Below are 15,125 nucleotides of genomic sequence, written 5' to 3'. Positions count from 1 at the left end.
GGCAGCCAAGTTTTTGAGTGTAGGAAGCCTGAGTGTTTATGGTCATTAAAGCAAGCAGGTATAACCTTTGGCAATTTAATGATGAGCTTTCCCACCTGTGACATGTATACATGTACAGATATACATGTGATTACTGACAGAAGACAAGTGGCTATGTCTCCGACAAAGGTTAGATGGCACAAACATACAGATACATGTAAGTGTCTTCAACCGCCTACTGCAACCAGTTAATTAAGGACTATAAATAGTAGAACTCAGGGGAATCCACAAATTTCCTGACCAAAGCCTGAACTGAACATGCATCTCATGTGTTCAACCACATGTAGATGACAGGTGTACCCACTAAAACCTTTGTGTACTCATCAACCACATGTAGATGACAGGTGTGCCCACTAAAACCTTTGTGTACTCATCAACCACATGTAGATGACAGGTGTGCCCACTAAAACCTTTGTGTACTCATCAACCACATGTAGATGACAGGTGTGCCCACTAAAACCTTTGTGTACTCATCAACCACATGTAGATGACAGGTGTGCCCACTAAAACCTTTGTGTATTCATCAACCACATGTAGATGACAGGTGTGCCCACTAAAACCTTTGTGTACTCATCAACCACATGTAGATGACAGGTGTGCCCACTAAAACCTTTGTGTACTCATCAACCACATGTAGATGACAGGTGTGCCCAATAAAACCTTTGTGTACTCATCAACCACATGTACACATACGTATGCATGTACAAGGTGTCAAGTAAATACACCAGAAATCGCGGAAAAATCTATTAATTTCAAGCTAACGTTGGGTTTCAATTACACCGAAGAACGAATCCTGTATACACATGAGAGTCAATATGTATACCATCTATAGCCATAGAGTCAAAATACATACATGTATGAAAATGCTCGTTCTATACCCAAGTAAGTCCAGAAATACCTGATATCTGGTTGTTTTCTTCAGGCAGCAGCTCTGGAAACCTTCCTGTTGCTTCCATCCATTAATGTGAGTTGGAACGTGAGAGTGAAATATTCTTGACTATACTGCCCAATGAAGTAAGCAAATAAATGGGAAAGACTCACACAATGCACCAGAAGCAATCTACTGTACATTGTCCTCTACAGAGACAACACTACAAGCTGAGGCAAATTATGATGTACCTGAGTCTTGTTCAGCCAATTGCAGGACCACCACACCTGTGGTATGTGCACACCTGATGCCTGACAGGAATTCTACAACATTTCTGTTAATGGCCATCTAGAAAGACAGTGTCACATGCCACTTGTTGACCAGTGCAAGTCTTAATTGTATAGGCTGCACAAAGGCAGTAATACATACTGTATATACAGAGCAGTTTAGAGACAGACTCTCACGCAATTCAGTTTTCGTCCTACAATGTTGTATTTATTCATGAACTAAGCTTGTGTCTCATCTACATGTAGTACACATAGCAGCAAAAATAATAACAGCCAATATATCTCAAAACTGAAAGAATCAAGCCTTCCAGAAAGACAGCTAGCACAATGTGCCATTGCCTGCTCACATAATGGCATCAGCTATGACTATTAGGACTCAGTTAAGGTTGATTTACAGTTCTAGCCAACTGGATTTTAAAAATCAGACATCAATCAAACTCCATGCGAACAGACAAAGAATTGTATTTTTCAGCATAACTGGTAAACTGTGAATATTTAAAATATATCTAATTGTGTTAATGTTAGTTTGAAAATGACTTACTCTGAAACAATTACACGCAGCCCTACATGTAAAAGAATTCTTCAATTTGTTATAACAATAGATGTGTCACCTGACAACACATAAAAGGTAGGACATAATTAAATAATCCTACACCACATTTCCATTTTTAGCCCTAATTGTTCTTTTATGATTTCAAGCACGGCATCAGAAGTAAACCAAGTGTTTTTTTTACGTGGGAGATTTTATCCATCACTGCTTAATACAATGACCATTATGCCTACCAAAAATAACAACAATTTATTTTGCCTTATAATCATAAACAATAGCAGTTACACTTTTGTGTTATTACAATAATGACTCTGACTTGAGTACACTTACATGTAATCTATAGGTATTATCATACACTACAGGACTAATAAACCAATCAAGCGTTTTTCTTTCTCGGCCTAAAATTCAAATTCAAAATTCTCTTGGGCAAGCAAAGAATCTTCAGTTGTTTAACAAAATTAAAGGGCCCAGATAAAATTAATGGCAGATGGGAAAAAATAGAGTATGATTGACAAGAGTCCAAATACTATTACTGAACTGACATAACTTTGACATGAAAGCATGAAAGGCAACTAATACACTTCATAACAGCATTTTCACAATAGTTTATTAAAATCTTGTGAAAAATGAAGGATGCCTTGCAAAATGCTCTCATTTATGCTTGTGTGTGATATTGTAAAATTACTGACATGCAACGTAATATGTGCATGCACATCTTACACGTGTCAGTGTCCCCAACACATGTAAAGTTGGATATGTTGGAAACTGATGATAAATTTTATTTTCAAATGGCAATAACTTGGGAAAAAGAAGTTCATGTAATGAAACCAAATTAGCCCATGCACATCCACATACATGTGCTGCCTCCTAATCATTTGTACATGTATACCTTTATGAAAACCCACTTAAAACCACTGCATGTAAATGGGTTGCATTGACTCTTTATGTCAAGACTTTATTGTTAAGTTGCGTCTCTGGAGGGAAGGGAATACTACTATCAACAACAGGATTTAACAGAACTAATCTCAATAATCACAGACGAACTGAATTGGGAAAACGTACATGTACTGAATACTTTTCTAACCTCTATACATTAGCGAGTTCTACACTAGCATTGCTCTTGTACAAATGTCACGACATTACATCCCTCCTTGTTTTCGGAATAAAATCATCAGTTAATATATACGTGTTACTCTATTACATTTCTGTAGCAAAATAATCAAATGACTAAAATTCTATCCCTTTAAGAACTTTAAAATGACTTGACATTTACAAATTGACATTTGTAAACTTTATGTCAACAATATGACCATGCAGTTATTTGTGAACATTTAACCTGAAATTAGTGTTCATATGTGCTTTGCACATGACCCACAGTCGTAATGTTAGTTTCTTAAAATTATTAATCAACACTCATAACACTGATTTTATAATCTGAGAGTTCAAATTTCCATAAATCAAAATATCCACACTGGACAATTGAACTGTTGAACTTTTAACATCTGACATGTCCTGAATAAACCACACTGTAACATCACTTCTGGCAGCAGAACCTGCAGCACAACGTTTATGTCAGGGCAAAGTCATTGTATTTGGCTGGTAATGTCTGGTGCGCACGGGTCTGTCTATAGCTTGGCTGAGAGAGTTGAGCATCGGATTCAGGCTCTCCACCGGATGCATTATTTGACATAACTGCTTCTGGTTTGCTGACTGAAGGAGGTTTACAAATGTCTGGTGCACACAGGTCTACAGCTTGGCTGAGAGAGTTGAGCATCGGATTCAGGCTCTCCACCGGATGCATTATTTGACATAACTGCTTCTGGTTTGCTGACTGAAGGAGGTTTACAAATGTCTGGTGCACACAGGTCTACAGCTTGGCTGAGAGAGTTGAGCATCTGATTCAGGCTCTCCACCGGATGCGTTATTTGACATAACTGCTTCTGGTTTGCTGACTGAAGGAGGTTTACAAATGTTTGGCGCGCACAGGTCTACAGCTTGGCTGAGAGAGTTGAGCATCTGATTCAGGCTCTCCACCGGATGTGTTATTTGACATAACTGCTTCTGGTTTGCTGACTGAAGGAGGTTTACAAATGTCTGGTGCACACAGGTCTACAGCTTGGCTGTGACAGTTGAGCATCTGATTCAGGCTCTCCACCGGATGTGTTATTTGACATAACTGCTTCTGGTTTGCTGACTGAAGGAGGTTTACAAATGTTTGGCGCGCACAGGTCTACAGCTTGGCTGAGAGAGTTGAGCATCTGATTCAGGCTCTCCATCGAATGCGTTATTGACATAACTGCTTCTGGTTTGCTGACTGAAGGAGGTTTACAAATGTCTGGTGCACACAGGTCTACAGCTTGGCTGAGAGAGTTGAGCATCTGATTCAGGCTCTCCATCGAATGCGTTATTGACATAACTGCTTCTGGTTTGCTGACTGAAGGAGGTTTACAAATGTCTGGTGCACACAGGTCTACAGCTTGGCTGAGAGAGTTGAGCATCGGATTCAGGCTCTCCACCGGATGTGTTATTTGACATAACTGCTTCTGGTTTGCTGACTGAAGGAGGTTTACAAATGTCTGGTGCACACAGGTCTACAGCTTGGCTGAGAGAGTTGAGCATCTGATTCAGGCTCTCCATCGAATGCGTTATTGACATAACTGCTTCTGGTTTGCTGACTGAAGGAGGTTTACAAATGTCTGGTGCACACAGGTCTACAGCTTGGCTGAGAGAGTTGAGCATCTGATTCAGGCTCTCCACCGGATGCATTATTTGACATAACTGCTTCTGGTTTGCTGACTGAAGGAGGTTTACAAATGTCTGGTGCACACAGGTCTACAGCTTGGCTGTGACAGTTGAGCATCTGATTCAGGCTCTCCACCGGATGTGTTATTTGACATAACTGCTTCTGGTTTGCTGACTGAAGGAGGTTTACAAATGTTTGGCGCGCACAGGTCTACAGCTTGGCTGAGAGAGTTGAGCATCTGATTCAGGCTCTCCATCGAATGCGTTATTGACATAACTGCTTCTGGTTTGCTAACTGAAGGCAGGTTACCATGATACTATATAAGTTGAATTTCAACAGTACGTCTCACCCTCTGTTGACTGAACAAATCACCTGGTTTTCCGTCCTTTGTTTTTACAGTGTAGGGCACATTCTCATACTGTGTTGAAAGTCTGTTTTGGCATTGCTGTCATAATAGCACTGTGTCTCCAACAGTGATATTACTCTCTGCTGCATTGCCTCTGTTATCAGCGTAATCTTTACCTTTAGATTTCTGCTCGCTGTCAACATCTCGTACACGAAACATCAGTTACTAGTTCATCATTTCTCAATTCTGGTAACTTAGTTCACAGCTTCCAACCAAAAAGTAACTTGAATGGACAAACACCTGTTGTGGAATACGGCGTTGTGCAGTAGGCGAAGAGATTTTTATTATTCCTTTCGCCAGTTTCGGCTTGAGCGATTCTGAATGCTTTTAGCTGTGTTCAGTTCTGTCGCTCAACATCTCCATTGGCTTCAGGCCCTAGGGGCGAGATTTAACTGTGGACTATTCCGTTTTCCGTTAGGAAGTTTTCAAATTCCTCAGACACAAGCTGCGGTTCATTGTCACTGGTTATGGTTACATGAATTCCACATATGACAAACATCTTCTCTGAATGGTCTATCACATTTGCCGAAGAAGTCAATTTCAATATGGCTATGTCATAGTAACGTGTGTGTAATAATCTACCAGTACCAAGATATGGTCACCTGATGGTAACGGGTCCATCAAATCAACAGCTAAATCTTCCCACGGAGCAGATGGTAAAATGGTTTCTCTGCATTGGTTCTGGCGGTGGTGCCTGGCTCACAAGTTGACATGAGTGACACTGTTTACAAAACGTCTCTGCATCTCTATCCATAGGCCAACATACACTAGTACGCAGACAGATTTTTGTCTTGACAATGCCTTGATCGCCATCGTGCGCAAGATGAATCACTCACTGTTTTAACCTACACATAATAACTGTGTGTCCCTTAAAACAAATTTTCCTAGCATGGTCAGTTCATGATGAATCGCTTATACTTGCTGACAACTGGAGAGAACCAATCCCCTGTCAGTATTGTCTGTCGCAACTCATATATCTTGGTGTCTCTGGCTGATTCATGTTCGACATATGTGGCATTCAGTGCAACAGGAACTGCATTTTCTGCAACAAACTGAACGTACTCCACAACAACATTCCTGCCAATATTGGCCTTACCCCTAGACAACGCGTCCACGATGTTTGTCTTCCCAGGTCGGTATTACCAGAGCTAAGGCTTCTTTCTCAGTTTGAGAATACTGCTTCTCGACGTCTGTTAAACTACAGCTGGAATAGCCCTGAACTTTCTGCTGTCCATTTTTCTCTTGAAACCACACTGCACCCAATCCCACTGGGCTAGCATTCCCGACCACACAAGTCTATTGAACAACTCCTTTGATCTCATTCCCACATGAACGGAGTTGGCATAGTGGTTCCGAAATTGAGGCTAGGTGCGGAATAAATCTAGCACTGAAATTCAACAGGTCCAGGAAACTTCTCACCTCAGCTGCTGTCTGTGGAGACCTTGCATTGACTACAGCCTCCACCTTGGATTTGTTCGGGCTAATACCTTTGTCAGATAAGTGTATTCCCATAAATCTGCCCTCTGCGCCCCTCACAGCCCTGTATGCATTGCTGTAGCGCATGCTGATATATTTCAGGAGCTGAGCTTAGGCCAAATATCAAGCATTTGTACCTACACAATCCATTAATTGTGAGTTGCAATTGTTGTAATATGGCTTGACTCCTCTGCTTCTCCCCATCTCAGATCGATTGCTGAACACAGTACTACCATTCATGTTATGAATGATTTCGTCAACGGTCGGAAAATGGGTGACATTCTCGTAACACAGCTTCATTTGCTTGTGGCATGTCAAAGCAGTCTAATTTCTCCAGGTGGTTTCAGTACAATTACGATGGGACTGACCCACAGCGTAGGGCCGCTAACTTTCTCAATTATGTCCAAGTTTTCGGGTTCATTCAGTTTTTCTTCCAGTTTTGATCGCAAATGGAACTGAATTCTCCTGGCAGTTTGCGCGACAGTCTTCACCTCCGGATTTAGATGAATTTTTGCATCATATAAGTCTTCTGTTTTTCCAACTCCTTGAAAGCACAATCTTACTTTTTGATGTTTCATGTTTTCCCATGTAGGTCGATCAATAACATTACCACTAACCCCTGAATCAATTAACACATGTATGTTGGCTGACCCAATGTTAACTAGAATTGTTCCTTACTTTGTTGTAATGTCACGTACACGAAGCATGACTTCCTCATTATCACTCTCTTGCATGTAGTTAATTTTGCCTTTACCCTCTCTTTTTGTGTTGCGTTTATTGTGTTTCTTGTTGTCGATGTACTGTCGAGTACGTGTTTTCATTTTGTACATTTTCACAAACTGGTCAGGTGAATTACATTTCCTACATGTTTTTCCTTTAGTAGGATAGTTTTTATCTCTTTGTGTCTGACCTGAGTAACCACATCTGAAACACTTGGGACCTTTTGTGTTTCTTTCTGGTTGATTTTGTTTATGTTCGGACACTCTTTTGACAGTTTCTTTCACAATGTTAGGATTCAGTCCACTTTCCATTTCAGCAGCTTGGGGCAAAGCAGACTCAAGCAGGCTCCATCAATGTCAGTTAGTTTTATTAGAGTTAAGTCTTTCCCTCTCTCAAGGATTTTTCTTCTCAGCTGTGATGAATGGCATTTATCAATTATCCAATCATAGATTTGTTCCCCCAAATTGTCACCAAATTCACAGTTAGCAGCTTTCTGTTTTAAATGAGTCACATACCAGTTCACAGACTCATCTTCATTTTGAGACATGTTTCTAAACAAGTGTCTTTCACAGGGCATGTTGGTTTGCAGGGTAAAACATCTGTCTTAACTTCTCACCAGCTGTCTTGTTATCAGATCCTGTATCATTTAGGGTGAAAAATATGTCCTGTGCATCCATCCCTGCACAGTGTAGCAGCAGACAACCTTTCTGATTGTCGTTTTTCAATTCCCTTTCCAGTGACATACAGTTCAAATGCACGGATCCGACGACGCCAGCGTGATGCATAAGTAATCGGGTCAGCCTTAGTCAAAATTCGGCACCTCAGTAATGTCAATGTTTGTTGCCATGATCTACACAATTATCTCACTTAAAGTCAATTGCACCATAAACTCACAGTTAAGTTAAGTTTTCCTCGTCGCCAATGTTACGTTGCATCTCCGGAGGGAAGGGAATACTACTATCAACAACAGGATTTAACTGAACTAATCTCAATAATCACAGATGAATTGAATCGGGATAACACACATGTACTTTTATTTTATATTTTTATCATATAGAAAATTCAAAATTTTCCATTCTAAACAAATTTTTCAACTGTACCTCAGAGTACCATTTCCAATGGACCAAGTAGCTACAATATTGTGTATTGTCACATGTACTAAGAGCTCATTTAGTTTCTTGTTGGAACCAACAATACCACCAATGATGAAGTTTCTCTGAAGTTTATTTGCCAAAAACTGTAATCAAAGAAAGGGATTTACGTTTACCTGAAAAAAAAAAATGACAATAAAACATGAAAATTTACAAGTCCCCAAGACACAAATTTTAGTTTAAAACCTGAAATCTCATCCCAAAACTTCAAAACTCAAAACTTAAGACTCAAAACTTAGTCCATGACAAGATTTCATGTCTAAGACAAAATTTTCATATCAAGGCACAAAACAGTGAGGCAAAGAATTATTGTGTCCTGCTCCCTATTTCAATATACAATGGTTTAAAAATTCTGCACTAAATTCATCCGTCACCTACTCAATACATGAATATTCACACAGGTCCATCTACCAAAAGATACTAGTTAATCTTTCCATTAAAAAGTAATTAAATCAAAAATATATATTAATTTATAATATACATATAAATTAAGGCACTACAAGGCTGAGTTTAGGCATCAAGTAAAGGCTACACCCTTATCAAGAACCTAAATTATCATGTTATCAAACACATGCACCCTGTAAAGCAAAGACATACCATCTCTGGTATATTAATCTTCTGAACGGCATTTTTCTTTTCTTACCACAAACTTAAACCTTCAATACCATGTAAAAATGCATGCAAGATATAACAGCCATACATACATACATGTATGAGCATAAACACAATGGTCCTTTCACAACTCTATTAGCTTCTCCATAAAGCTACTGGGAAGCCTAAATGTATGTACACAATCTCAAAGAGCTAATTAGTAGGCCAAGCATAAACCAATACTGAGGAAAACAGTTTCAAATACAGTTTAAAGTCCACACACAAATAACACCTAATTACATGAGGTTTGGAATAGTACAAAAGTAGAGGAAATCTGCAGATTGATTGAGCAGGTTTTAAAGAACACAAGGCAAATGGCTTGAATACAAAAGCTTCCTTAGACTTACCAGTGACTGCTTCAAAAGCTGTTAGCATCCAATTTCCATCCAATTTAGTGGCTAAGATGAGCGTAATCCCTGCATTTAGTCCCACAAGTCTCGTCAATGGCTGTGAACCAGGTGCTATTGTCATGGATAGGCCTCCTCGTGGAACAGCTACAAATGTTCCCTGTTATCGGCAACAGATCAAATTATCACACTACCAAATAGCCCTCTGCATCCACAGTATTCTTTAACACAGCTCCCAAATAGCCCTCCATCAGGACCTCAATTGCCACCCAGGGTGTGTGTGTGGTTTTTTTTTTATCTTTTCCAGTTCAGCAAACTGCGGAGATCTGAGTCCAGTGATAATGATGCCAGCGTCTTGTCGCTGGCATTGTTAATCTTTTGACGCGCTGCCAAGAAAAGCGAGCCTTGTTGATGACACCTGAACAACAGCTGGCAATACAAGACGGTTGATCTAATGAGATTTTCCAGCAACTCCATGCATGCAGCAACCCAGGAAATAAACCCAATCAGATCAGTGCCAGTCTTTGTGACAAATCTTGACAAATCAATGACAGCAATGAGTAGGTGATGAATCCAGAGCTGCCTACAGAGCCCTTCACCAGCCCCAGCCTTCTTCACTCATCCATTTTGTAGACAGGTCTGCTCCATTGTCTTCAAGATGCCCCGGACAAAGGGCTTTCCACCAAGGAGACAGAAGCATTACTTATTATTATATAGATGCCAGCAGTTTTTCCCAGCCACAAAGATCGATGTTTTTTCTCCCCGGGCTCAAGAGAGTGCTTCCAAGCGTCTGTGGTTTGGAATCCCCTCAAACCCTTACACAGCGGATCCTACTCAACCTTCACACATTATCACAGCAGAAATGATTTAATTGTACGCATTGTCTGAGAGAGGAACACAGTCCGACAGAATGGGAGCCATCAAGACACCCAGAGATTCAAGGAACTAATAAGACATAATCAATGCTCTTTTGGAATCCAGCCATCCATTAGTTGTGTGGCAAGCATCACTAATAGGATATGACCCAGCTAGAATATGCCAGATTTGAGGACGCCTATCTTTGATCACTCAAACCTAGCTTCTCCTTCTGCAGATGCTATTTTATGGACTTTGTGACTTGACAGATGATATATTTTTGTCCCTGAGAAATGACTTTTACTCATAATCAAACTGACATATCAGCACGGTTTGACTACTAATGTAAGGCACTAAAGCCTTAGTTTTCAAAAGAAATCAAAGCCTCTGGCAATTTTATAACAATCAATCCTGAAGCAGAACCTAGCCCGCTAACCCACAAGTCTCAAAACAGTCCTTATGACCAGTTTCAATCTGGCTGTCAACGTACCTAAGTATCCTGTTCTACAATTGAGGTTTAATGTTGCTTTCAACATTATTCACTATACAATTTAACAGCATCAGATTTCTCCTCTCCCGAGGGAAAAAAATTTGAAGTTCCTACTTTCTGCAGCCAGTACATTGCCATGAAATATTTTAATACATATGCCTACATGTATATATTGCATATGATCACTGGGAAATGAACTGTATAAAAATTTTAACTTTATGTGCATGCAGTTACATTAAACACATTCTGTAATGGTATAAAAGCTGATCAAGTAAAATTTCAAACATTCAGGTATTTTGATATTTTTCTCCAGCCATACACCCACTGTAAAATGGATATCTGTTGGTTTAAATTGGCTAGGTGAATAACAATCTGTTCATTCGTCCAAAAAGGAAGATGGAAAAAAAAAAATGGAGCAAAAATCTTATATGGAGATTGAACTTATACAAGGATTATCATTCCAGGTTTTAGGAATATCTCTGTTGTTGACAGCTGAAAATGAAGGCACAACAGGGATTAGGAATGGGGATTTGCGTCTAATGCAATATATAATCTCTAAATAAGATTGGTAATCCGGGCTCAAGGCTGAGTATCCCAAGTTGGTTTAAGGTTATTAGCTGTAGTCCTGTGATTAGGTCCCTATAGGGTCTTCGTCTTGCTCTGCCCAGGAGCCTACATGCTCCATGATGGAGCTCACATACACATGCACTATATATCACGCGTTTGTTACACACAGGTAATCTCAGCAAGCCCTACACAGCTACAGACTTCAACATCAGTTGACATATCTAGACATATAATACTGAAAGAGTTTCATATACACAAACCTTCCAAACTGATGTACATGTACCAAATCAGAGCCTTCAATCTTTCCATAAACTTGCACAGTAAAAGAACAAAAATCATGAGAAAAAAATGTACATGAAATATATTTAATCTTTGATCAAAATGTTTTTCTTGCATGTTTACAGAAGACAGCATACACACACAAATACTGTTACAAAGAAATGTAACAGTAAACTACCTTGTACATCAATACTTACCAAAGTTATTGTGACCAGAGTTTCAGACATGGCCTGGAAAAGATTTTCAGATTAGTACCATTAACAGCTAATGAGAAACTGCTCTCACCAGATTATGTCGTGCTGATTTCAGATTTAAAAGAAGCAAACAGAGGGACAAAAGTGTCACTATGAAAGCAACCAACTACCATCAACGAACAGAAAGACAAACAGATAAACAGGAGGTAAGTGTACTACCTGCTTTTCACACATTATCATGCGGGATTTGTAATGTTGGAGCACTGCTGTAAACGGGAATTTGCGAGTCACATGCTCTGTCTAGCTGAAAAAAGCCAATAGTGTATCTTAATGATGAAAAGACAAACCAAATGACCATGATTGCACAACAACTCCCTGGTTTGCTATTAAATAGTTCATAATGGTTTATGGTAATCACTGATCTAAAGAACAGAGTCTGAGAATGTCTCTGGAATCTGTGACAAAGGGGCCTTAGATGTATCTGAACGTTGTTTTATTTAATCATGTGAGTAACATATATGCAAGCTATTTGGCACTCAGCACCTTAAATCTTTCTTAATCCTTTCCAATGGCACATGCAGTATTGCTTGAATCTTCCATGCCAGAGATATGTTAACACCACTGATACACATGTAAATGTCAGGCTGATAAGCTACACAACAGAACCAGTAACATAGAGGCGTAGCATCTGAGCTGATATCCGTACAAGGCCTACATTATGTACATGTTCACATACCCAAACTAATGAAAGGCAAGCAAGGTACAAAAATATTTTGTAAGACGGGACAGGAGTTGGAGGTCATGTGACCACCCTTTTGTGTCGAAAATAAAATGGCTCCACAATGTTAAAGCATTGGGGAAAAGGTCACTTTTTGCCACTTTGTTAGTGACCAGTAAGGCCTAGTTGTACAAAATAGCATCACAAAAGTTTTGCAGAACTAAGCTGAAAATTGCAAAAATCCAACGATTACAAGATTGCTAACAGCAATTTAAAAATAGGCATTTTCCTATTCAACAACGTTGGGAGGACCATTTTCTTCACCAACACCATTTGTTACTAGAGAACATGAGGTCTCTAGTTTTTGATCCGTCTTACAGAATACACATTTTTCTCCATTCTACATACATCATTCTCTGCTTGTATCTGTTTGTCTGTCTGTCCTCCTCTATGTACATTTGTCCTACAATTTTCTCCACAACCCTTCTACTGGCTGACTTCATATATCTGGAGTATACCGCTAAAGATCCAAGGCAGTGCAATATTAAGTAACGAAAAATTGTGTATGCAAATAAATAGGAACATCACAATCCATTAATGTTATTTAACACATACTCAACTTTCAAAAAAAATTCCATGTGTAAACTGGTTTTAAGTAGTGGCCTGGAAGTGTATTCTTCTGCTCATAATAAAACCAGGCACGTCCTTTTACAAAAAAAAAAAAAAAAAAAAAAAAAAAAAAATATGTATTATGATAAAGCATCTCCAGTATAAACTGTATCAAATGTTGTTCTACAGGGTATACAGCACTATATGACTAAAGAAAAGTTGAAGAGCCTCATGTCAATGGAAGTAGTAAAGGTTATTAAAATGACATTGCAAGAACACTAAAAGCTCCAGGGAATTGATCGTGCTGAAGGGTTTTTCTCCTTGGACATATGTTTTTAATGTCATTGCACATCAACCGGTATAACTCACGAGCAGAAATCTGCTTTGGTAGGGCAAAACCTCATCATCTGAACAGTAGTGAATCTGGTATCTGCAATAAAAGGAGAAAATGGGATTTCTATGAGTCTCTGGAGTCCTGGAAGAAGATGGAGTATGGAGGAGGACCAAGCAGTGCAGGCAACAAACTGGCCTAAGATGGATGCTATTTCCCATCAATCTTTCCTTTAATGACATCTCAGTGGATGGCCTTGTCAAGTTTGTGAGATCTCCACCTTAACACATACCTCAACAACCAAATACATCAGCCTTCATACATGCATTTCATGTACTCAATACAATTTATACAGAAAGCTGCTCAGTGGTAGCTTGAACGCTGCTATTAAAACCATAAATTGTCAGCGTGATTTTGCTCAACAGTGTGGCTTTCTCTTCATGGCCAGAGGATGTCTTGGAATAGATCTTTCACTGACTGGAGCACTTAAGAGTGGTGAACATAATACTTAAGAGAGAAGCCAGCATGATGACCAGGAGTAAATACATCCTCATACAGGTCAACTGCTAGGTTCAACTGTTCCTAACAGTTGGATGAAGAATTAGATCAGTTATGAAACCAATCAGATTAAGATTACAATTATCAATCAATAAATTCCTCCTCATTCAGCCAAACAACCAGCCATTTCTTAAAATCTTACAGAATGAAATGTTTCAAATGGGTAATCCTTTTTCCAACCTCAAGATCAATGACTTGCCTTCACTCACAAGAAATGAAACATAGCCAGGGGCCAATTCCCCTAAGACATTTCTGACTTAAGTCAAAAAATTTAAAATGTTATCACAATGTTTAGTTTTCGGTAATGGAAGTTGAAATTCTGACACATTCGTCCTTGGATAACTTTGATGAGGTGCTCAAAATTTTAATTCACAGGACTCAAAATAAGCTCTAAATTTATATTTCAAATTCTGAATTAAGTCAAAATGGTTTTGTGGAATCGGCACCTCATGTGTAGTCCCTGATTGTTGGTTAACACAGTAATGGTTGTTGGTTTACACAGTAATGAAAGCTAAAACGAACTGGGCCAAACCTGGAATTGGGCCAACTGCATCTTTGGCCTGTCAATCAAATACTTTCCATGAAGCTACCGTCACAGAAACACAGCTTACAGATGTGGAGTGCCCTAATATAATCTTTCTATTGTTGGTTTTTACTTTTTTATGTTACATAGCTAAAAATTTTCACCATAAAATTTCTTTATCTGAGGCAAATATTTGCATGTCATAAAATATTATTCACCTTTACACTGAACTATAGTCAATCAGGAAATTAAAATTTTAGACTTGATCGACCGATTGAGGGCCCATATACATGGCTTCCACTCAGCTTCCAGTAAAGTCTTTTAACGCTTAATAAGGTTTACAATCTATACTTCTAACCACAAGGAGATCTTATTCTACATGTAACATACACTTTGCCTCAGATGTTATTTGTTCAATCTTTCAGAAATACAGGGCAAGGGGAAAAAGAAGGTATCATGTCAAAACTACACATTCGCCAACACATCCTCCACCAAAAATGTGCACTTTATTGGCACTGTACTTAATTAATCTTTATGAAGCTATTTAACATTACAGGGTATGTTTTCATGAGAAAGGTGTGTAATTTGGTGCACTTCAATGTAATCATCTGGTATTTGACCAAACCAGAGATAACACTGGCAGCAGACATTTTATTTATATAAAATGGAATAAAATTACACCATTGCAGTACACTTCGAGACAGAGCCTAAGGTGCTTTCTAGCAATCAGATCAGGTGGAAAAAGACAGCTACCACGTTTCTA

General features: G+C 39.0%; 1 protein-coding gene across 10 annotated transcripts in view; it reads right to left on the bottom strand.

Moving 5' to 3' along the window:
• Positions 1-15,125, bottom strand: part of LOC135474671 (neprilysin-1-like) — a 69,478-nt gene that overhangs the window by 33,859 nt on the left and 20,494 nt on the right. For 4 of the 10 annotated variants that reach the window (XM_064754211.1, XM_064754214.1, XM_064754212.1 and 1 more), the window contains 2 exons: positions 13,320-13,380; positions 9,239-13,046 (listed from right to left, as the gene is read on the bottom strand). The exons of 1 other annotated variant lie outside the window; for it this stretch is intronic. The gene's annotated coding sequence lies outside the window, so the exon portion shown is untranslated. Of the gene's footprint in view, positions 1-937; positions 1,015-9,238; positions 13,047-13,319; positions 13,381-15,125 lie in introns of those variants that run through there. 5 more of the 10 variants (XM_064754218.1, XM_064754217.1, XM_064754215.1 and 2 more) reach the window with 4 other exon arrangements.

This window comes from Liolophura sinensis, chromosome 9, assembly GCF_032854445.1.
Source record: "Liolophura sinensis isolate JHLJ2023 chromosome 9, CUHK_Ljap_v2, whole genome shotgun sequence".
Lineage (NCBI taxonomy): Eukaryota > Metazoa > Mollusca > Polyplacophora > Chitonida > Chitonidae > Liolophura > Liolophura sinensis.
The sequence above is the reverse complement of the archived record's forward strand: the minus strand, read 5'-3'. Positions and strand labels throughout refer to the sequence as shown.